The sequence below is a fragment of the Scyliorhinus torazame genome, chromosome 28, assembly GCF_047496885.1.
Source record: "Scyliorhinus torazame isolate Kashiwa2021f chromosome 28, sScyTor2.1, whole genome shotgun sequence".
NCBI lineage: Eukaryota > Metazoa > Chordata > Chondrichthyes > Carcharhiniformes > Scyliorhinidae > Scyliorhinus > Scyliorhinus torazame.
This window is the reverse complement of record NC_092734.1, coordinates 42924843-42944842: the sequence shown is the minus strand read 5'-3', so window position 1 is coordinate 42944842 and position 20000 is coordinate 42924843.

Below are 20000 nucleotides of genomic sequence, written 5' to 3'. Positions count from 1 at the left end.
GTGTGTTTGTTTTTATGTGTGTGTGTTTTTTTGTTTTTGTGTGTGTGTGTTTTTGTTTGTGTGTGTGTGTGTTTGCGTGTGTGTTTGTTTTTGTGTGTGTGTATTTTTTTTTGTGCGTGTGTGTGTTTTTTTGTTTTTGTGTGTGTTTATTTTTTCATTTTTGCGGGTGTGTGCGTCTGTGTGTGTTTTTTTTGTGTGTGTGTCTGTGTGTATGTGTGTCTTTGTTTATGTGTGTGTGTGTTTTTGTTTTTGTGTGTATTTGTGAGTGTGTCTATTTGTTTTTGTGTGTGTGTATTTTTTTGTTTTTGTGTGTGTGTGTTTTTGTTTGAGAGTGTGTGTGTTTGTGTGTGTGTTTGTTTTTGTGTGTGTGTGTATGTGTTTTTTTGTTTTTGTGTGTGTGTGTGTTTTTTTGTTGGTGTGTGTGTGCGTGTGTTTGTTTTTGTGTGCGTGTGTTTGTTTTTAGGTGTGTGTGTTTTTGTTTTTGTTTGTGTGTGTTTGTGTTTTTGTTTTTGTCTGTGTGAGTGTGTGTTTGTTTTTGTGTGTGTGTGTGTTTTTGTTTTTGTGTGTGTGTGTGTTTTTGTTTTGTGTGTGTGTTTGTTTTTGTGTGTGTGTGTGTTTGTTTTTGTTTTTGTGTGTGTGTTTGTTTTTGTGCGTGTGCGTCTTTTTCTTTTTGTGTGTGTGTGTATGTTTTTGTGTGTGTGTGTTTTTGTGTGTGTGAGTGTGTTATTGTTTTTGTGTGCGTGTTTTTTTGCTTTTGTGTGTGTGTGAGTGTTTTTGTTTTTGTGCGTGTGTGTTTTTTTTGTTTTTGAGTGTGTGTCTGTGTGTGTGTTTTTTGTTTGTGTGTGTGTGTTTGTTTTTTTGTGTGTGTGTGTTTTTGTTTAAGTGTCTGTGTGTTTTTGATTTTGTGTGTGAGTGTGTGTTTGTTTTTATGTGTGTGTGTTTTTTTGTTTTTGTGTGTGTGTGTGTGTTTGAGGGTGTTTTTTTGTTTTTGTGTGTGTGTGTGTTTTTTTGTGTGTGTGTGTTTGTTTTTGTGTCTGTGTGTTTGTGTGTGTTTTTTTGTTGGTGTGTGTGCGTGAGTTTGATTTTGTGTGTGTGTGTGTGTTTTTGTTTTTGTGTATGTGTGTTTTTTGTTTGTGTGTGTGTGTTTATTTTTGTGTGTGTGTTTGTGTGTTTATTTTTGTGTGTGTGTGTGTTTTTATTTTTGTGTGTGTGTTTTTGTTTGTGTGTGTGTGTGTTTTTTTTTGTGTGTGTGTGTGTTTGTATTTGTGTGTGTGTGTGTTTTTGCGTGTGTGTCTGTGTGTATGTGTGTCTTTGTTTATGTGTGTGTGTGTTTTTGTTTTTGTGTGTATTTGTGAGTGTGTCTGTTTGTTTTTGTGTGTGTGTATTTTTTTGTTTTTGTGTGAGTGTGTGTGTGTTTTTGTTTGTGTGTGTTTGTGTGTGTGTTTGTTTTTGTGTGTGTGTGTATGTGTTTTTTTGTTTTTGTGTGTGTGTGTGTGTTTTTTTGTTTTTGTGTGTGTGTGTGTTTTTGTTTTTGTGTCTGTGTGTTTGTGTGTGTTTTTTTGTTGGTGTGTGCGTGCGTGTGTTTGTTTTTGTGTGTGTGTCTGTTTGTTTTTATGTGTGTGTGTTTTTTTGTTTTTGTGTGTGTGTGTTTTTGTTTGTGTGTGTGTGTGTTTGTGTGTGTGTTTGTTTTTGTGTGTGTGTATTTTTTTTGTGCGTGTGTGTGTTTTTTTTGTTTTTGTGTGTGTGTGTGTTTTTATTTTTGTATGTGCGTGTTAGTTTGTTTTTGTGGGTGTGTGTGCGTGTGTTTTTGTTTTTGTGTGTTTGTGTGTGTATTTTTGTTTTTGTGTGTGTGTTTTTGTTTTTGTGTGTGTGTTTTTGTTTGTGTGTCTGTGTGTGTGTGTGTTTTTGTTTTTGTGTGTGTGTGTGTGTGTTTTTCTATTTGTGTGTGTGTGTGGTTTTTGTTTTGTGTGTGTTTGTGTGTGTGTGTGTGTTGTTTTTGTGTGTGCGTGTGTATTTTGTTTTTGTGTGTGTGTATGTTTTTGTTTTTGTGTGTGCGTGCGGGTTTTTTTGTTTTTGTGTGTGTGCGTGTTTTTGTTTTTGTGTGTGTGTGTGTTTGTTTTTGTTTTTTGTGTGTGTCTGTGTTTGTCTTTGTGCTTGTGTGTGTGTGTGTGTTTGTTTTTGATTTTTGTGTGTGTCTGTGTTTGTCTTTGTGTGTGTGTGTGTGTGTGTGTTTGTTTTTATGTGTGTGTGTGTGTTTTTCTTTTTGTGTGTGTGTTTGTTTTTGTGTGTGTGTGTTTTTGTTTTTTGTGTGTGTTTGTTTTTGTGTGTGTGTGTTTTTTTGTTTGTGTGTGTGTGTGAGTGTGTTTTTGTTTTTGTGTGTGTCTGTGTGTGTTTGTTTTTGTGTGTGTGTGTGTTTTTGTTTTTGTGTGTGTGAGTGTTATTTTGTTTTTGTGTGTGTGTGTGTTTATCTTGTTTTTGCGTGTGTGTGTATGTTTTTGTTTTTGTGTGTGCGTGCGGTTTTTGTTGTTTTTGTGTGTGTGTTTTTTTGTTTGTGTGTGTGTGTGTTTTTGTGCGTGTGTGTGTTTTTGTTTTTGTGTGCGCATGTGTGTGTTTGGTTGTTTTTGTGTGTGTGTATGTGTGTGCTTTTTGTTTTTGTGTGTGTTTTTGTTTTTGTTTGTGTGTGTGTGTTTTTTTGTTTGTGTGTGTTTATTTGTTTGTGTGTGTGTGTTTGTTTGTCTGTGTGTGTTTTTGTTTTTGTGTGTGTGTGTTTTTGTTTTTGTGTGTGTGTGTGTTTTTGTTTTTGTGTGCGTGTTTTTTTTTTTGTGTGTGTGTGTGTGTGTGTGTTTCTTTTTGTGTGTGTGTGTGTGTTTTGTTTTGGTGTGTGTGTGTGTGTTTGTTTTTTTGTGTGTGTGTGTGTTTGATTTTCTGTGTGTGTGTGTTTTTGTTTTTGTTTGTGTTTTTGTTTTTGTGTGTGTGAGTGTGTGTTTGTTTTTGTGTGTGTGTTTTTTTGTTTTTGTGTGTGTCTGTGTTTTTGTTTTGTGTGTGTGTGTGTTTGTTTTTGTGTGTGTGTGTGTGTGTTTTTGTTTTTGTGATTGTGTGTGTGTTTGTGTGTGTTTGGTTTTGTTTTTTTGTGTGTGTTTGTTTTTGTGTGTGTGTGTCTTTTTGTTTGTGTGTGTGTGTGTGTGTATGTTTTTTTTTGTGTGTGTGTGTGTGTTTTTGTTTTTGTGTGTGTGAGTGTGTTTTTGTTTGTGTGTGTGTGTATGTGTGTGTTTTTGTTTTTGTGTGTGTGTGAGTGTTTTTGCTTTTGTGTGTGTGTGTGTGTTTTTTTGTTTTTGTGTGTGTGTCTGTGTGTGTGTTTTTTTGTTTGTGTGTGTGTGTGTGTGTTTGTTTTTTGTGTGTGTGTTTTTGTTTGTGTGTGTGTGTTTGTGTGTTTGTGTGTTTTTGTTTGTGTGTGTGTGTGTGTTTTTGTTTTTGTGTGTGTGTGTGTTTTTTTGTTTGTGTGTGTTTATTTGTTTGTGTGTGTGTGTTTGTTTGTCTGTGTGTGTTTTTGTTTTTGTGTGTGTGTGTTTTTGTTTTTGTGTGTGTGTGTGTTTTTGTTTTTGTGTGCGTGTGTTTTTTTGTTTTTGTGTGTGTGTGTGTGTTTCTTTTTGTGTGTGTGTGTGTGTTTTTTGTTTTGGTGTGTGTGTGTGTGTGTTTTTTTTGTGTGTGTGTGTTTGATTTTGTGTGTGTGTGTGTTTTTGTTTTTGTTTGTGTTTTTGTTTTTGTGTGTGTGAGTGTGTGTTTGTTTTTGTGTGTGTGTGTGTTTTTGTTTTCGTGTGTGTCTGTGTTTTTGTTTTGTTTGTGTGTGTGTTTGTTTTTGTGTGTGTGTGTGTGTGTGTGTTTGTTTTTGTGTGTGTGTGTTTTTGTTTGTGTGTGTTTGTGTTTTTGTTTTTGTCTGTGTGAGTGTGTGTTTGTTTTTGTGTGTGTGTGTGTTTTTGTTTTTGTGTGTGTGTGTGTTTGTTTTGTGTGTGTGGGTGTGTTTGTTTTTGTGTGTGTGTGTGTTTGTTTTTATTTTTGTGTGTGTGTGTGTTTTTGTGTGTGTGAGTGTGTTATTGTTTTTGTGTGCGTGTTTTTTTGCTTTTGTGTGTGTGTGAGTGTTTTTGTTTTTGTGCGTGTGTGTTTTTTTGTTTTTGTGTGTGTGTCTGTGTGTGTGTTTTTTGTTTGTGTGTGTGTGTTTGTTTTTTTGTGTGTGTGTGTTTTTGTTTAAGTGTGTGTGTGTTTTTGATTTTGTGTGTGAGTGTGTGTTTGTTTTTATGTGTGTGTGTTTTTTTGTTTTTGTGTGTGTGTGTTTTTGTTTGTGTGTGTGTGTGTTTGCGTGTGTGTTTGTTTTTGTGTGTGTGTATTTTTTTTTGTGCGTGTGTGTGTTTTTTTGTTTTTGTGTGTGTTTTTTTTTTCATTTTTGCGGGTGTGTGCGTCTGTGTGTGTTTTTTTTGTGTGTGTGTCTGTGTGTATGTGTGTCTTTGTTTATGTGTGTGTGTGTTTTTGTGTGTGTTTGTGAGTGTGTCTATTTGTTTTTGTGTGTGTGTATTTTTTTGTTTTTGTGTGTGTGTGTTTTTGTTTGAGAGTGTGTGTGTTTGTGTGTGTGTTTGTTTTTGTGTGTGTGTGTGTATGTGTTTTTTTGTTTTTGTGTGTGTGTGTGTGTTTTTTTGTTGGTGTGTGTGTGCGTGTGTTTGTTTTTGTGTGTGTGTGTGTTTGTTTTTGTGTGTGTGTGTTTTTGTTTTTGTTTGTGTGTGTTTGTGTTTTTGTTTTTGTCTGTGTGAGTGTGTGTTTGTTTTTGTGTGTGTGTGTGTTTTTGTTTTTGTGTGTGCGTGCGGGATTTTTTGTTTTTGTGTGTGTGCGTGTTTTTGTTTTTGTGTGTGTGTGTGTTTGTTTTTGTTTTTTGTGTGTGTCTGTGTTTGTCTTTGTGCTTGTGTGTGTGTGTGTGTTTGTTTTTGTTTTTTGTGTGTGTCTGTGTTTGTCTTTGTGTGTGTGTGTGTGTGTGTGTTTGTTTTTATGTGTGTGTGTGTGTTTTTCTTTTTGTGTGTGTGTTTGTTTTTGTGTGTGTGTGTTTTTGTTTTTTGTGTGTGTTTGTTTTTGTGTGTGTGTGTTTTTTTGTTTGTGTGTGTGTGTGAGTGTGTTTTTGTTTTTGTGTGTGTCTGTGTGTGTTTGTTTTTGTGTGTGTGTGTGTTTTTGTTTTTGTGTGTGTGAGTGTTATTTTGTTTTTGTGTGTGTGTGTGTTTATCTTGTTTTTGCGTGTGTGTGTATGTTTTTGTTTTTGTGTGTGCGTGCGGTTTTTGTTGTTTTTGTGTGTGTGTTTTTTTGTTTGTGTGTGTGTTTGTTTTTGTGTGTGTGTGTGTGTTTGTTTTTTTGTGTGTGTGTGAGTGTGTGTGTTTTTGTTTTTGTGCGTGTGTGTGTTTTTGTTTTTGTGTGCGCATGTGTGTGTTTGGTTGTTTTTGTGTGTGTGTATGTGTGTGCTTTTTGTTTTTGTGTGTGTTTTTGTTTTTGTTTGTGTGTGTGTGTTTTTTTGTTTGTGTGTGTTTATTTGTTTGTGTGTGTGTGTTTGTTTGTCTGTGTGTGTTTTTGTTTTTGTGTGTGTGTGTTTTTGTTTTTGTGTGTGTGTGTGTTTTTGTTTTTGTGTGCGTGTTTTTTTTTGTTTTTGTGTGTGTGTGTTTCTTTTTGTGTGTGTGTGTGTGTTTTGTTTTGGTGTGTGTGTGTGTGTTTGTTTTTTTGTGTGTGTGTGTTTTTGTTTTTGTTTGTGTTTTTGTTTTTGTGTGTGTGAGTGTGTGTTTGTTTTTGTGTGTGTGTTTTTTTGTTTTTGTGTGTGTCTGTGTTTTTGTTTTGTGTGTGTGTGTGTTTGTTTTTGTGTGTGTGTGTGTGTGTTTTTGTTTTTGTGATTGTGTGTGTGTTTGTGTGTGTTTGGTTTTGTTTTTTTGTGTGTGTTTGTTTTTGTGTGTGTGTGTCTTTTTGTTTGTGTGTGTGTGTGTGTGTATGTTTTTTTTGTGTGTGTGTGTGTGTTTTTGTTTTTGTGTGTGTGAGTGTGTTTTTGTTTGTGTGTGTGTGTATGTGTGTGTTTTTGTTTTTGTGTGTGTGTGAGTGTTTTTGCTTTTGTGTGTGTGTGTGTGTTTTTTTGTTTTTGTGTGTGTGTCTGTGTGTGTGTTTTTTTGTGTGTGTGTGTGTGTGTGTTTGTTTTTTGTGTGTGTGTTTTTGTTTGTGTGTGTGTGTGTTTGTGTGTTTGTGTGTTTTTGTTTGTGTGTGTGTGTGTGTTTTTGTTTTTGTGTGTGTGTGTGTTTTTTTGTTTGTGTGTGTTTATTTGTTTGTGTGTGTGTGTTTGTTTGTCTGTGTGTGTTTTTGTTTTTGTGTGTGTGTGTTTTTGTTTTTGTGTGTGTGTGTGTTTTTGTTTTTGTGTGCGTGTGTTTTTTTGTTTTTGTGTGTGTGTGTGTGTTTCTTTTTGTGTGTGTGTGTGTGTTTTTTGTTTTGGTGTGTGTGTGTGTGTGTTTTTTTTGTGTGTGTGTGTTTGATTTTGTGTGTGTGTGTGTTTTTGTTTTTGTTTGTGTTTTTGTTTTTGTGTGTGTGAGTGTGTGTTTGTTCTTGTGTGTGTGTGTGTTTTTGTTTTTGTGTGTGTCTGTGTTTTTGTTTTGTGTGTGTGTGTGTTTGTTTTTGTGTGTGTGTGTGTGTGTGTGTTTGTTTTTGTGTGTGTGTGTTTTTGTTTGTGTGTGTTTGTGTTTTTGTTTTTGTCTGTGTGAGTGTGTGTTTGTTTTTGTGTGTGTGTGTGTTTTTGTTTTTGTGTGTGTGTGTGTTTTTGTTTTGTGTGTGTGGGTGTGTTTGTTTTTGTGTGTGTGTGTGTTTGTTTTTATTTTTGTGTGTGTGTGTGTTTTTGTGTGTGTGAGTGTGTTATTGTTTTTGTGTGCGTGTTTTTTTGCTTTTGTGTGTGTGTGAGTGATTTTGTTTTTGTGCGTGTGTGTTTTTTTGTTTTTGTGTGTGTGTCTGTGTGTGTGTTTTTTGTTTGTGTGTGTGTGTTTGTTTTTTTGTGTGTGTGTGTTTTTGTTTAAGTGTGTGTGTGTTTTTGATTTTGTGTGTGAGTGTGTGTTTGTTTTTATGTGTGTGTGTTTTTTTGTTTTTGTGTGTGTGTGTTTTTGTTTGTGTGTGTGTGTGTTTGCGTGTGTGTTTGTTTTTGTGTGTGTGTATTTTTTTTTGTGCGTGTGTGTGTTTTTTTGTTTTTGTGTGTTTTTTTTTTCATTTTTGCGGGTGTGTGCGTCTGTGTGTGTTTTTTTTGTGTGTGTGTCTGTGTGTATGTGTGTCTTTGTTTATGTGTGTGTGTGTTTTTGTTTTTGTGTGTGTTTGTGAGTGTGTCTATTTGTTTTTGTGTGTGTGTATTTTTTTGTTTTTGTGTGTGTGTGTGTGTTTTTGTTTGAGAGTGTGTGTGTTTGTGTGTGTGTTTGTTTTTGTGTGTGTGTGTGTGTGTGTTTTTTTGTTTTTGTGTGTGTGTGTGTGTTTTTTTGTTGGTGTGTGTGTGCGTGTGTTTGTTTTTGTGTGTGTGTGTGTTTGTTTTTGTGTGTTTTTGTTTTTGTTTGTGTGTGTTTGTGTTTTTGTTTTTGTCTGTGTGAGTGTGTGTTTGTTTTTGTGTGTGTGTGTGTTTTTGTTTTTGTGTGTGTGTGTGTTTTTGTTTTGTGTGTGTGTGTTTGTTTTTGTGTGTGTGTGTGTTTGTTTTTGTTTTTGTGTGTGTGTTTGTTTTTGTGCGTGTGCGTCTTTTTCTTTTTGTGTGTGTGTGTATGTTTTTGTGTGTGTGTGTTTTTGTGTGTGTGAGTGTGTTATTGTTTTTGTGTGCGTGTTTTTTTGCTTTTGTGTGTGTGTGAGTGTTTTTGTTTTTGTGCGTGTGTGTTTTTTTTTGTTTTTGAGTGTGTGTCTGTGTGTGTGTTTTTTGTTTGTGTGTGTGTGTGTTTTTGTTTGTGTGTGTGTGTGTTTGTGTGTGTGTGTGTGTGTTTTTGTTTTTTTGTGTGTGTGTGTTTTTGTTTAAGTGTGTTTTTGATTTTGTGTGTGAGTGTGTGTTTGTTTTTATGTGTGTCTGTTTTTTTGTTTTTGTGTGTGTGTGTTTTTGTTTGTGTGTGTGTGTGTTTGTGTGTGTGTTTGTTTTTGTGTGTGTGTATTTTTTTTGTGCGTGTGTGTGTTTTTTTTGTTTTTGTGTGTGTGTGTGTTTTTATTTTTGTATGTGCGTGTTAGTTTGTTTTTGTGGGTGTGTGTGCGTGTGTTTTTGTTTTTGTGTGTTTGTGTGTGTATTTTTGTTTTTGTGTGTGTGTTTTTGTTTTTGTGTGTGTGTTTTTGTTTGTGTGTCTGTGTGTGTGTGTTTTTGTTTTTGTGTGTGTGTGTTTTTCTATTTGTGTGTGTGTGTGTGTTTTTTTGTTTTGTGTGTGTTTGTGTGTGTGTGTGTGTTGTTTTTGTGTGTGCGTGTGTATTTTGTTTTTGTGTGTGTGTATGTTTTTGTTTTTGTGTGTGCGTGCGGGTTTTTTTGTTTTTGTGTGTGTGCGTGTTTTTGTTTTTGTGTGTGTGTGTGTTTGTTTTTGTTTTTTGTGTGTGTCTGTGTTTGTCTTTGTGCTTGTGTGTGTGTGTGTTTTTGTTTTTGTGTGTGTGTGTGTTTTTATTTTTGTGTGTGTGTTTGTTTTTGTGTGTGTGCGTTTTTGTTTTTTGTGTGTGTTTGTTTTTGTGTGTGTGTGTGTTTTTGTGTGTGTGTGTGTTTTTTTGTTTGTGTGTGTGTGTGTGTTTTTGTTTTTGTGTGTGCCTGTGTGTGTTTTTGTGTGTGTGTGTTTGTTTTTGTGTGTGTGTCTGTGTGTGTGTGTCTTTGTTTATGTGTGTGTGTTTTTTTTGTTTTGTGTGTGTGTCTGTTTGTTTTTGTATGTGTGTGTTTTTTTGTTTTTGTGTGTGTGTGTGTGTTTGAGGTGTTTTTTTGTTTTTGTGTGTGTGTGTGTTTTTTGTGTGTGTGTGTTTGTTTTTGTGTCTGTGTGTTTGTGTGTGTTTTTTTGTTGGTGTGTGTGCGTGAGTTTGATTTTGTGTGTGTGTGTGTTTTTGTTTTTGTATGTGTTTGTGTGTGTGTGTGTGTTTTTGTTTTTGTGTATGTGTGTTTTTTGTTTGTGTGTGTGTGTGTTTATTTTTGTGTGTGTGTTTGTGTGTTTATTTTTGTGTGTGTGTGTGTTTTTGTGTGTGTGAGTGTGTTATTGTTTTTGTGTGCGTGTTTTTTTGCTTTTGTGTGTGTGTGAGTGTTTTTGTTTTTGTGCGTGTGTGTTTTTTTGTTTTTGTGTGTGTGTCTGTGTGTGTGTTTTTTGTTTGTGTGTGTGTGTTTGTTTTTTTGTGTGTGTGTGTTTTTGTTTAAGTGTGTGTGTGTTTTTGATTTTGTGTGTGAGTGTGTGTTTGTTTTTATGTGTGTGTGTTTTTTTGTTTTTGTGTGTGTGTGTTTTTGTTTGTGTGTGTGTGTGTTTGCGTGTGTGTTTGTTTTTGTGTGTGTGTATTTTTTTTTGTGCGTGTGTGTGTTTTTTTGTTTTTGTGTGTGTTTTTTTTTTCATTTTTGCGGGTGTGTGCGTCTGTGTGTGTTTTTTTTGTGTGTGTGTCTGTGTGTATGTGTGTCTTTGTTTATGTGTGTGTGTGTTTTTGTTTTTGTGTGTGTTTGTGAGTGTGTCTATTTGTTTTTGTGTGTGTGTATTTTTTTGTTTTTGTGTGTGTGTGTTTTTGTTTGAGAGTGTGGGTGTTTGTGTGTGTGTTTGTTTTTGTGTGTGTGTGTGTGCATGTGTTTTTTTGTTTTTGTGTGTGTGTGTGTGTTTTTTTGTTGGTGTGTGTGTGCGTGTGTTTGTTTTTGTGTGTGTGTGTGTTTGTTTTTGTGTGTGTGTGTTTTTGTTTTTGTTTGTGTGTGTTTGTGTTTTTGTTTTTGTCTGTGTGAGTGTGTGTTTGTTTTTGTGTGTGTGTGTGTTTTTGTTTTTGTGTGTGTGTGTGTTTTTGTTTTGTGTGTGTGTGTTTGTTTTTGTGTGTGTGTGTGTTTGTTTTTGTTTTTGTGTGTGTGTTTGTTTTTGTGCGTGTGCGTCTTTTTCTTTTTGTGTGTGTGTGTATGTTTTTGTGTGTGTGTGTTTTTGTGTGTGTGAGTGTGTTATTGTTTTTGTGTGCGTGTTTTTTTGCTTTTGTGTGTGTGTGAGTGTTTTTGTTTTTGTGCGTGTGTGTTTATTTTTGTTTTTGAGTGTGTGTCTGTGTGTGTGTTTTTTGTTTGTGTGTGTGTGTGTTTTTGTTTGTGTGTGTGTGTGTTTGTGTGTGTGTGTGTGTGTTTTTGTTTTTTTGTGTGTGTGTGTTTTTGTTTAAGTGTGTGTGTGTTTTTGATTTTGTGTGTGAGTGTGTGTTTGTTTTTATGTGTGTGTGTTTTTTTGTTTTTGTGTGTGTGTGTTTTTGTTTGTGTGTGTGTGTGTTTGTGTGTGTGTTTGTTTTTGTGTGTGTGTATTTTTTTTGTGCGTGTGTGTGTTTTTTTTGTTTTTGTGTGTGTGTGTGTTTTTATTTTTGTATGTGCGTGTTAGTTTGTTTTTGTGGGTGTGTGTGCGTGTGTTTTTGTTTTTGTGTGTTTGTGTGTGTATTTTTGTTTTTGTGTGTGTGTTTTTGTTTTTGTGTGTGTGTTTTTGTTTGTGTGTCTGTGTGTGTGTGTGTGTTTTTGTTTTTGTGTGTGTGTGTTTTTCTATTTGTGTGTGTGTGTGTGTTTTTTTGTTTTGTGTGTGTTTGTGTGTGTGTGTGTGTTGTTTTTGTGTGTGCGTGTATATTTTGTTTTTGTGTGTGTGTATGTTTTTGTTTTTGTGTGTGCGTGCGGGTTTTTTTGTTTTTGTGTGTGTGCGTGTTTTTGTTTTTGTGTGTGTGTGTGTTTGTTTTTGTTTTTTGTGTGTGTCTGTGTTTGTCTTTGTGCTTGTGTGTGTGTGTGTTTTTGTTTTTGCGTGTGTGTGTGTTTTTATTTTTGTGTGTGTGTTTGTTTTTGTGTGTGTGCGTTTTTGTTTTTTGTGTGTGTTTGTTTTTGTGTGTGTGTGTGTTTTTGTGTGTGTGTGTGTTTTTTTGTTTGTGTGTGTGTGTGTGTTTTTGTTTTTGTGTGTGCGTGCGGGTTTTTTTGTTTTTGTGTGTGTGCGTGTTTTTGTTTTTGTGAGTGTGTGTGTTTGTTTTTGTTTTTTGTGTGTGTCTGTGTTTGTCTTTGTGCTTGTGTGTGTGTGTGTTTTTGTTTTTGTGTGTGTGTGTGTTTTTATTTTTGTGTGTGTGTTTGTTTTTGTGTGTGTGCGTTTTTGTTTTTTGTGTGTGTTTGTTTTTGTGTGTGTGTGTGTTTTTGTGTGTGTGTGTGTGTTTTTGTTTTTGTGTGTGTCTGTGTGTGTTTTTGTGTGTGTGTGTTTGTTTTTGTGTGTGTGTCTGTGTGTGTGTGTCTTTGTTTATGTGTGTGTGTGTTTTTTGTTTTGTGTGTGTGTCTGTTTGTTTTTGTATGTGAGTGTTTTTTTGTTTTTGTGTGTGTGTGTGTGTTTGAGGGTGTTTTTTTATTTTTGTGTGTGTGTGTGTTTTTTGTGTGTGTGTGTTTGTTTTTGTGTCTGTGTGTTTGTGTGTGTTTTTTTGTTGGTGTGTGTGCGTGAGTTTGATTTTGTGTGTGTGTGTGTTTTTGTTTTTGTATGTGTTTGTGTGTGTGTGTGTGTTTTTGTTTTTGTGTATGTGTGTTTTTTGTTTGTGTGTGTGTGTGTTTATTTTTGTGTGTGTGTTTGTGTGTTTATTTTTGTGTGTGTGTGTTTTTATTTTTGTGTGTGTGTTTTTGTTTGTGTGTGTGTGTTTGTTTTTGTGTGTGTGTGTATGTGTGTGTGTTTGTATTTGTGTGTGTGTGTGTGTTTTTGTGTGTGTGTCTGTGTGTATGTGTGTCTTTGTTTATGTGTGTGTGTGTTTTTGTTTTTGTGTGTATTTGTGAGTGTGTCTGTTTGTTTTGGTGTGTGTGTATTTTTTTGTTTTTGTGTGTGTGTGTGTTTTTGTTTGTGTGTGTGTGTGTTTGTGTGTGTGTTTGTTTTTGTGTGTGTGTGTGTATGTGTTTTTTTGTTTGTGTGTGTGTGTGTGTTTTTTTGTTTTTGTGTGTGTGTGTGTTTTTGTTTTTGTGTCTGTGTGTTTGTGTGTGTTTTTTTGTTGGTGTGTGTGTGCGTGTGTTTGTTTTTGTGTGTGTGTGTGTTTGTTTTTGTGTGTGTGTGTGTTTTTGTTTTTGTTTGTGTGTGTTTGTGTTTTTGTTTTTGTCTGTGTGAGTGTGTGTTTGTTTTTGTGTGTGTGTGTGTTTGTTTTTGTGTGTGTGTTTGTTTTTGTGCGTGTGCGTCTTTTTCTTTTTGTGTGTGTGTGTATGTTTTTGTGTGTGTGTGTTTTTGTGTGTGTGAGTGTGTTATTGTTTTTGTGTGCGTGTTTTTTTGTTTTTGTGTGTGTGTGAGTGTTTTTGTTTTTGTGCGTGTGTGTTTTTTTTGTTTTTGTGTGTGTGTCTGTGTGTGTGTTTTTTGTTTGTGTGTGTGTGTTTGATTTTGTGTGTGAGTGTGTGTTTTTGTTTAAGTGTGTGTGTGTTTTTTTGTTTTTGTGTGTGTGTGTTTTTGTTTGTGTGTGTGTGTGTTTGTGTGTGTGTTTGTTTTTGTGTGTGTGTATTTTTTTTTGTGCGTGTGTGTGTTTTTTTGTTTTTGTGTGTGTGTGTGTTTTTTTTTTTTCATTTTTGCGGGTGTGTGCGTCTGTGTGTGTTTTTATTGTGTGTGTGTGTTTTTTTTGTTTTTGTGTGTGCGTGCATTTTTGTTTTTGTGTGTGTGTTTGTGTGTGTATTTTTGTTTTTGTGTGTGTGTTTTTGTTTTTGTGTGTGTGTTTTTGTTTGTGTGTCTGTGTGTGTGTGTGTGTTTTTTTGTTTTTGTGTGTGTGTGTGTGTTTTTCTATTTGTGTGTGTGTGTGTTTTTTTGTTTTGTGTGTGTTTGTGTGTGTGTGTTGTTTTTGTGTGTGCGTGTGTATTTTGTTTTTGTGTGTGTGTATGTTTTTGTTTTTGTGTGTGCGTGCGGGTTTTTTTGTTTTTGTGTGTTTGTGTGTGTGTTTTTTTTTTTGTGTGTGTGTGTGTGTGTGTTTGTGTGTGTGTGTGTGTGTGTGTTTTTGTTTTTGTGTGTGTGCGTGTTTTTGTTTTTGTGTGTGTGTGTGTTTGTTTTTGTTTTTTGTGTGTGTCTGTGTTTGTCTTTGTGTGTGTGTGTGTGTGAGTGTTTTTGTTTTTATGTGTGTGTGTGTGTTTTTCTTTTTGTGTGTATGTTTGTTTTTGTGTGTGTGTGTTTTTGTTTTTTGTGTGTGTTTGTTTTTGTGTGTGTGTGTTTTATTGTTTGTGTGTGTGTGTGAGTGTGTTTTTGTTTTTGTGTGTGTCTGTGTGTGTTTGTTTTTGTGTGTGTGTGTGTTTTTGTTTTTGTGTGTGTGAGTGTTATTTTGTTTTTGTGTGTGTGTTTATCTTGTTTTTGCGTGTGTGTGTATGTTTTTGTTTTTGTGTGTGCGTGCGGTTTTTGTTGTTTTTGTGTGTGTGTTTTTTTGTTTGTGTGTGTGTTTGTTTTTGTGTGTGTGTGTTTGTTTTTGTGTGTGTGTGTGAGTGTGTGTGTTTTTGTTTTTGTGCGTGTGTGTGTTTTTGTTTTTGTGTGCGCATGTGTGTGTTTGGTTGTTTTTGTGTGTGTGTGTGTGTTTTTGTTTTTGTGTGTGTGTGTGTATGTGTGTGCTTTTTGTTTTTGTGTGTGTTTTTGTTTTTGTTTGTGTGTGTGTGTTTTTTTGTTTGTGTGTGTTTATTTGTTTGTGTGTGTGTGTTTGTTTGTCTGTGTGTGTTTTTGTTTTTGTGTGTGTGTGTTTTTGTTTTTGTGTGTGTGTGTGTGTTTTTGTTTTTGTGTGTGTGTGTGTATGTGTGTGCTTTTTGTTTTTGTGTGTGTTTTTGTTTTTGTTTGTGTGTGTGTGTTTTTTTGTTTGTGTGTGTTTATTTGTTTGTGTGTGTGTGTTTGTTTGTCTGTGTGTGTTTTTGTTTTTGTGTGTGTGTTTTTTTGTTTTTGTGTGTGTGTTTCTTTTTGTGTGTGTGTGTGTGTTTTGTTTTGGTGTGTGTGTGTGTGTTTGATTTTCTGTGTGTGTGTGTTTTTGTTTATGTTTGTGTTTTTGTTTTTGTGTGTGTGAGTGTGTGTTTGTTTTTGTGTGTGTGTTTTTTTGTTTTTGTGTGTGTCTGTGTTTTTGTTTTGTGTGTGTGTGTGTTTGTTTTTGTGTGTGTGTGTGTGTGTGTGTTTTTGTTTTTGTGATTGTGTGTGTGTTTGTGTGTGTTTGGTTTTGTTTTTTTGTGTGTGTTTGTTTTTGTGTGTGTGTGTCTTTTTGTTTGTGTGTGTGTGTGTGTGTGTATGTTTTTTTTGTGTGTGTGTGTGTGTTTTTGTGTGTGTGAGTGTGTTTTTGTTTGTGTGTGTGTGTATGTGTGTGTTTTTGTTTTTGTGTGTGTGTGAGTGTTTTTGCTTTTGTGTGTGTGTGTGTTTTTTTGTTTTTGTGTGTGTGTCTGTGTGTGTGTTTTTTTGTTTCTGTGTGTGTGTGTGTTTGTTTTTTGTGTGTGTTTTTGTTTGTGTGTTTGTGTGTTTTTGTTTGTGTGTGTGTGTGTTTTTGTTTTTGTGTGTGTGTGTGTTTTTTTGTTTGTGTGTGTTTATTTGTTTGTGTGTGTGTGTTTGTTTGTCTGTGTGTGTTTTTGTTTTTGTGTGTGTGTGTTTTTGTTTTTGTGTGTGTGTGTGTTTTTGTTTTTGTGTGCGTGTGTTTTTTTGTTTTTGTGTGTGTGTGTGTGTTTCTTTTTGTGTGTGTGTGTGTGTTTTTTGTTTTGCTGTGTGTGTGTGTGTTTTTTGTGTGTGTGTGTTTGATTTTGTGTGTGTGTGTGTTTTTGTTTTTGTTTGTGTTTTTGTTTTTGTGTGTGTGAGTGTGTGTTTGTTTTTGTGTGTGTGTGTGTTTTTGTTTTTGTGTGTGTCTGTGTTTTTGTTTTGTGTGTGTGTGTGTTTGTTTTTGTGTGTGTGTGTGTTTTTGTTTTTGTGATTGTGTGTGTGTTTGTGTGTGTTTGGTTTTGTTATTTTGTGTGTGTTTGTTTTTGTGTGTGTGTGTCTTTTTGTTTTAGTGTGTGTGTGTGTGTGTACGTTTTTTTGTGTGCGTGTGTGTGTGTTTTTGTTTTTGTGTGTGTGAGTGTGTTTTTGTTTGTGTGTGTGTGTATGTGTGTGTTTTTGTTTTTGTGTGTGTGTGAGTGTTTTTGCTTTTGTGTGTGTGTGTTTTTTTGTTTTTGTGTGTGTGTCTGTGTGTGTGTTTTTTTGTTTGTGTGTGTGTGTGTGTTTGTTTTTTGTGTGTGTGTTTTTGTTTGTGTGTGTGTTTGTGTGTTTTTGTTTGTGTGTGTGTGTGTGTTTTTGTTTTTGTGTGTGTGTGTGTTTTGTTTTTGTGTGTGTGTTTTTTTTGTGTGTGTGTGTTTTTGTTTTTTCTGTGTGTGTGTTTGTTTTTGTGTGTGTGTTTTTGTATTTTGTGATTGTGTGTGTGTTTGTTTTTGTTTTTGTGTGTGTTTGTTTGTGTGCGTGTGTGTGTGTGTGTTTTTGTTTTTGTGTGTGTGTGCGTTTGTTTGTGTGTGTGTGTGTGTGTGTTTGTTTTTGTGTGTGCGTGTGTATGTGTGTGTCTTTGCTTTGCTGTGTGTGTGTGTTTGTTTTTGTGTGTGTGTCTGTGTGTGTGTATCTTTGTTTATGTGCGTGTGTGTTTTTGGTTTTGTGTGTGTGAGTGTGTCTGTTTGTTTTTGTGTGTGTGTGTTTTTTGTTTTTGTGTGTGTGTGTGAGTTTTTTTGTTTGTGTGTGTGTGTGTTTGAGTGTGTTTTTTTGTTTTTGTGTGTGGGTGTGTGTTTTTTTGTTTTTGTGTGTGTGTGTTTTTGTTTTTGTGTCTGTGTGTTTGTGTGTTTTTTTTTTGTTGGTGTGTGTGCGTGTGTTTGTTCTTGTGTGTGTGTGTTTTTGTTTTTGTGTGTGTTTGTGTGTTTGTGTCTGTTTTTGTTTTTGTGTACGTGTGTTTTTTGTTTGTGTGTGTGTGTGTGTTTATTTTTGTGTGTGTGTTTGTGTGTGTGTGTGTTTGTTTTTGTGTGTGTGTGTGTTTTTGTTTTTGTGTGTGTGTTTTTGTTTGTGTGTGTGTTTTTGTTTGTGTGTGAATGTGTTTTTTTTTGTGTGTGTGTGTGTATGTGTGTGTTTTTGTATTTGTGTGTGTGTGTGTTTTTGTGTGTGTGTCTGTGTGTGTGTTTGTTTTTGTGTGTGTGTGTGTATGTGTTTTTTTGTTTTTGTGTGTGTGTGTTTTTGTTTTTGTGTGCGTGTGTGTGTTTTTTAGTTTGTGTGTGTGTGTGTTTGTGTGTGTGTTTGTTTTTGTGTGTGTGTGTGTATGTGTTTTTTTGGTTTTGTGTGTGTGTGTGTGTTTTTTTGTTTTTGTGTGTGTGTGTGTTTTTGTTTTTGTGACTGTGTGTGTATTTTTTTTGGTGTGTGTGTGCGTGTGTTTGTTTTTGTGTGTGTTTCTTTTTGTCTGTGTGTGTTTTTGTTTTTGTTTGTGTTTTTTTTAGTTTTTGTGTGTGTGTGTGTTTGTTTTTGTGTGTGTGTGTGTTTGTTTTTGTGTGTGTGTTTGTTTTTGTGCATGTGCGTCTTTTTCTTTTTGTGTGTGTGTGTATGTTTTTGTGTGTGTGTGTGTTTTTTGTGTGTGTGAGTGTGTTTTTGTTTTGTGTGCTTTTTTTTTGTTTTTGTGTGTTTGAGTGTGTTTTTGTTTTTGTGTGCGTGTTTTTTTGTTTTTGTGTGTGTGTGTGTTTGTTTTTGTGTGTGTGTGTGTTTGTTTTTGTGTGTGTGTTTGTTTTTGTGCATGTGCGTCTTTTTCTTTTTGTGTGTGTGTGTATGTTTTTGTGTGTGTGTGTGTTTTTTGTGTGTGTGAGTGTGTTTTTGTTTTGTGTGCTTTTTTTTTGTTTTTGTGTGTGTGAGTGTTTTTGTTTTTGTGCGTGTGTGTTTTTGTTTTTGTGTGTGTGTGTTTTTTTGTTTGTGTGTGTGTTTTTGTTTTTGTATGTGTGTGCTTTTTTGTTTGTGTGTGTATGTGTGTGTGTTTGTTTGTGTGTGTGTGTGTGTGTGTTTTTGTATTTGTGTGTGTGTCTGTGTGTTTGTTTTTGTGTGTGTGTGTGTTTTTGTTTATGGGTGTGTGTGTGTTTGTTTTTGTGTGTGTGTGTTTTTTTGTTTGTGTGTGTGTGTTTATTTGTTTGTGTGTGTGTGTTTGTGTGTGTGTTTGTTTTTGTGTGTGTGTGTGTGTTTGTTTTTGTGTGTGTGTTTTTGTTTGTGTGTGTGTGTGTGTTTGTTTTTGTGTGTGTGTGTATGTATGTGTGTTTGTATTTGTGTGTGTGTGTTTTTGTGTGTGTGTCTGTGTGTATGTGTGTCTTTGTTTATGTGTGTGAGTGTTTTTGTTTTTGTGTGTGTTTGTGAGTGTGTCTGTTTGTTTTTGTGTGTGTGTATTTTTTTGTTTTTGTGTGTGTGTGTGTGTTTTTGTTTGTGTGTGTGTGTGTGTTTGTGTGTGTGTTTGTTTTTGTGTGTGTGTATGTGTTTTTTTGTTTTTGTGTGTGTGTTTGTTTGTGTGTGTGTGTGTTTGTTTTTGTTTGTGTGTGTGTGTGTTTGTTTTTGTGTGTGTGTTTGTGTGTGTGTGTGTGTGTTTTTGTTTTTGTGTGTGTTTTTGTTTTTGTGTGTGTGTTTTTGTTTGTGTGTGTGTTTGTTTTTGTGTGCGTATGTGTGTGTTTGTTTTTGTGTGTGTGTGTTTGTTTTTGTGTGTGTGTCTGTGTGTGTGTGTCTTTGTTTATGTGTGTGTGTGTTTTTGGTTTTGTGTGTGTGTGTGTGTGTCTGTTTGTTTTTGTATGTGTGTGTTTTTTTGTTTGTGTGTGTGTTTGTTTTTGTGTATGTGTGTTTATTGTTTGTGTGTGTGTGTGTTTATTTTTGTGTGTGTGTGTGTTTGTGTGTTTGTTTGTGTGTGTGTGTGTGTGTGTGTGTTTGTTTGTGTGTGTGTGTTTGTTTTTGTGTGTGTATGTGTTTTTTTGTTTTTGTGTGTGTGTGTGTGTTTTTTTGGTTTTGTGTGTGTGTGTGTTTTTGTTTTTGTGTCTGTGTGTTTGTGTGTGTTTTTTTGTTGGTGTGTGTGTGCGTGTTTGTTTTTGTGTGTGTGTTTATTTTTTTGTGTGTTTGTTTTTGTGTGTGTGTGTTTTTGTTTTTGTTTGTGTGTGTTTGTGTTTTTGTTTTTGTCTGTGTGAGTGTGTGTTTGTTTTTGTGTGTGTGTGTTTTTGTTTTTGTGTGTGTGTGTGTTTTTGTTTTGTGTGTGTGTGTGTGTTTGTTTTTGTGTGTGTGTTTATTTTTTTGTGTGTGTGTTTTTGTTTGTGTGTGTGTGTGTTTGTTTTTGTGTGTGTTTTTGTTTTTGTGTATGTGTGTGTGTTTTTGTTTTTGTGTGTGTGTTTGTGTGTGTGTGTGTGTTTTTGTGTGTGTGTGTGTGTTTTTGTTTTTGTGTGTGTGTTTGTGTGTGTGTGTTTGTTTTTGTGTGTGTGTGTATGTGTGTGTTTGTTTTTGTGTGTGTGTGTGTTTTTGTGTGTGTCTGTGTGTTTGTTTTTGTGTGTGTGTGTGTTTTTGTTTATGTGTGTGTGTGTTTTTGTTTTTGTGTCTGTGTGTGTTTTTTTGTTTGTGTGCGTGTATTTGTTTTTGTGTGTGTGTGTGTTTGTTTTTGTCTGAGTGTGTTTTTGTTTTTGTTTGTGTTTTTGTGAGTGTGTTTTTGTTTTTGTGTGCGTGTTTTTTTGTTTTTGTGTGTGTGTGTGTGTTTGTTTTTGTGTGTGTGTGTGTTTGTTTTTGTTTTTGTGTGTGTGTTTGTTTTTGTGCATGTGCGTCTTTTTCTTTTTGTGTGTGTGTGTGTATGTTTTTGTGTGTGTGTGTGTTTTTGTGTGTGTGAGTGTGATTTTGTTTTGTGTGCGTGTTTTTTTGTTTTTGTGTGTGTGAGTGTTTTTGTTTTTGTGCGTGTGTGTTTTTTTTGTTTTTGTGTGTGTGTCTGTGTGTGTGTTTTTTTGTGTTTGTGTTTCTGTTTTTGTGTGTTTTTGTTTGTGTGTGTGTGTGTTTTTGCTTTTGTGTGTGTGTGTGTTTTGTTTTTGTGTGTGTGTTTTTTGTGTGTGTGTGTGTGTTTGTTTTTGTTTTTGTGTGTGTGTTTGTTTTTGTGCATGTGCGTCTTTTTCTTTGTGTGTGTGTGTGTATGTTTTTGTGTGTGTGTGTGTGTTTTTGTGTGTGTGAGTGTGTTTTTGTTTTGTGTGCGTGTTTTTTTGTTTTTGTGTGGATGAGTGTTTTTGTTTTTGTGCGTGTGTGGTTTTTTTGTTTTTGTGTGTGTGTTTATTTTTTTGTGTGTGTGTTTTTGTTTTTGTGTGTTTTTGTTTGTGTGTGTGTGTGTTTTGTTTTTGTGTGTGTGTTTTTTTTGTGTGTGTGTGTGTGTTTTTGTTTTGTGTGTGAGTGTGTGTTTGTTTTTGTGTGTGTGTGTGTTTTTGTCTTTGTGTATGTGTGTGTGTTTTTGTTTTTGTGTGTGTGTTTGTCTGTGTGTGTGTGTTTTTGTTTTTGTGTGTGTGTGTGTTTTTGTTTTTGTGAGTGTGTTTCTGTGTGTGTTTTTGTTTTTGTGTGTGTGTGTATGTGTGTGTGTTTGTTTGTGTGTGTGTGTGTGTGTTTTTGTTTTTGTGTGTGTGTCTGTGTGTTTGTTTTTGTGTGTGTATGTGATTTTGTTTATGTGTGTGTGTTTTTGTTTTTGTGAAGTGTGAGTGTGTGTGTTTGTTTTTGTGTGTGTGTGTGTGTGTTTGTTTGTGTGTGTGTGTGTTTTTGTTTATGTGTGTGTGTGTTTTTGTTTTTGTGTCTGTGTGTGTTTTTTTGTTGGTGTGTGTGTGTGCGTGTATTTGTTTTTGTGTGTGTGTGTGTTTGTTTTTGTCTGAGTGT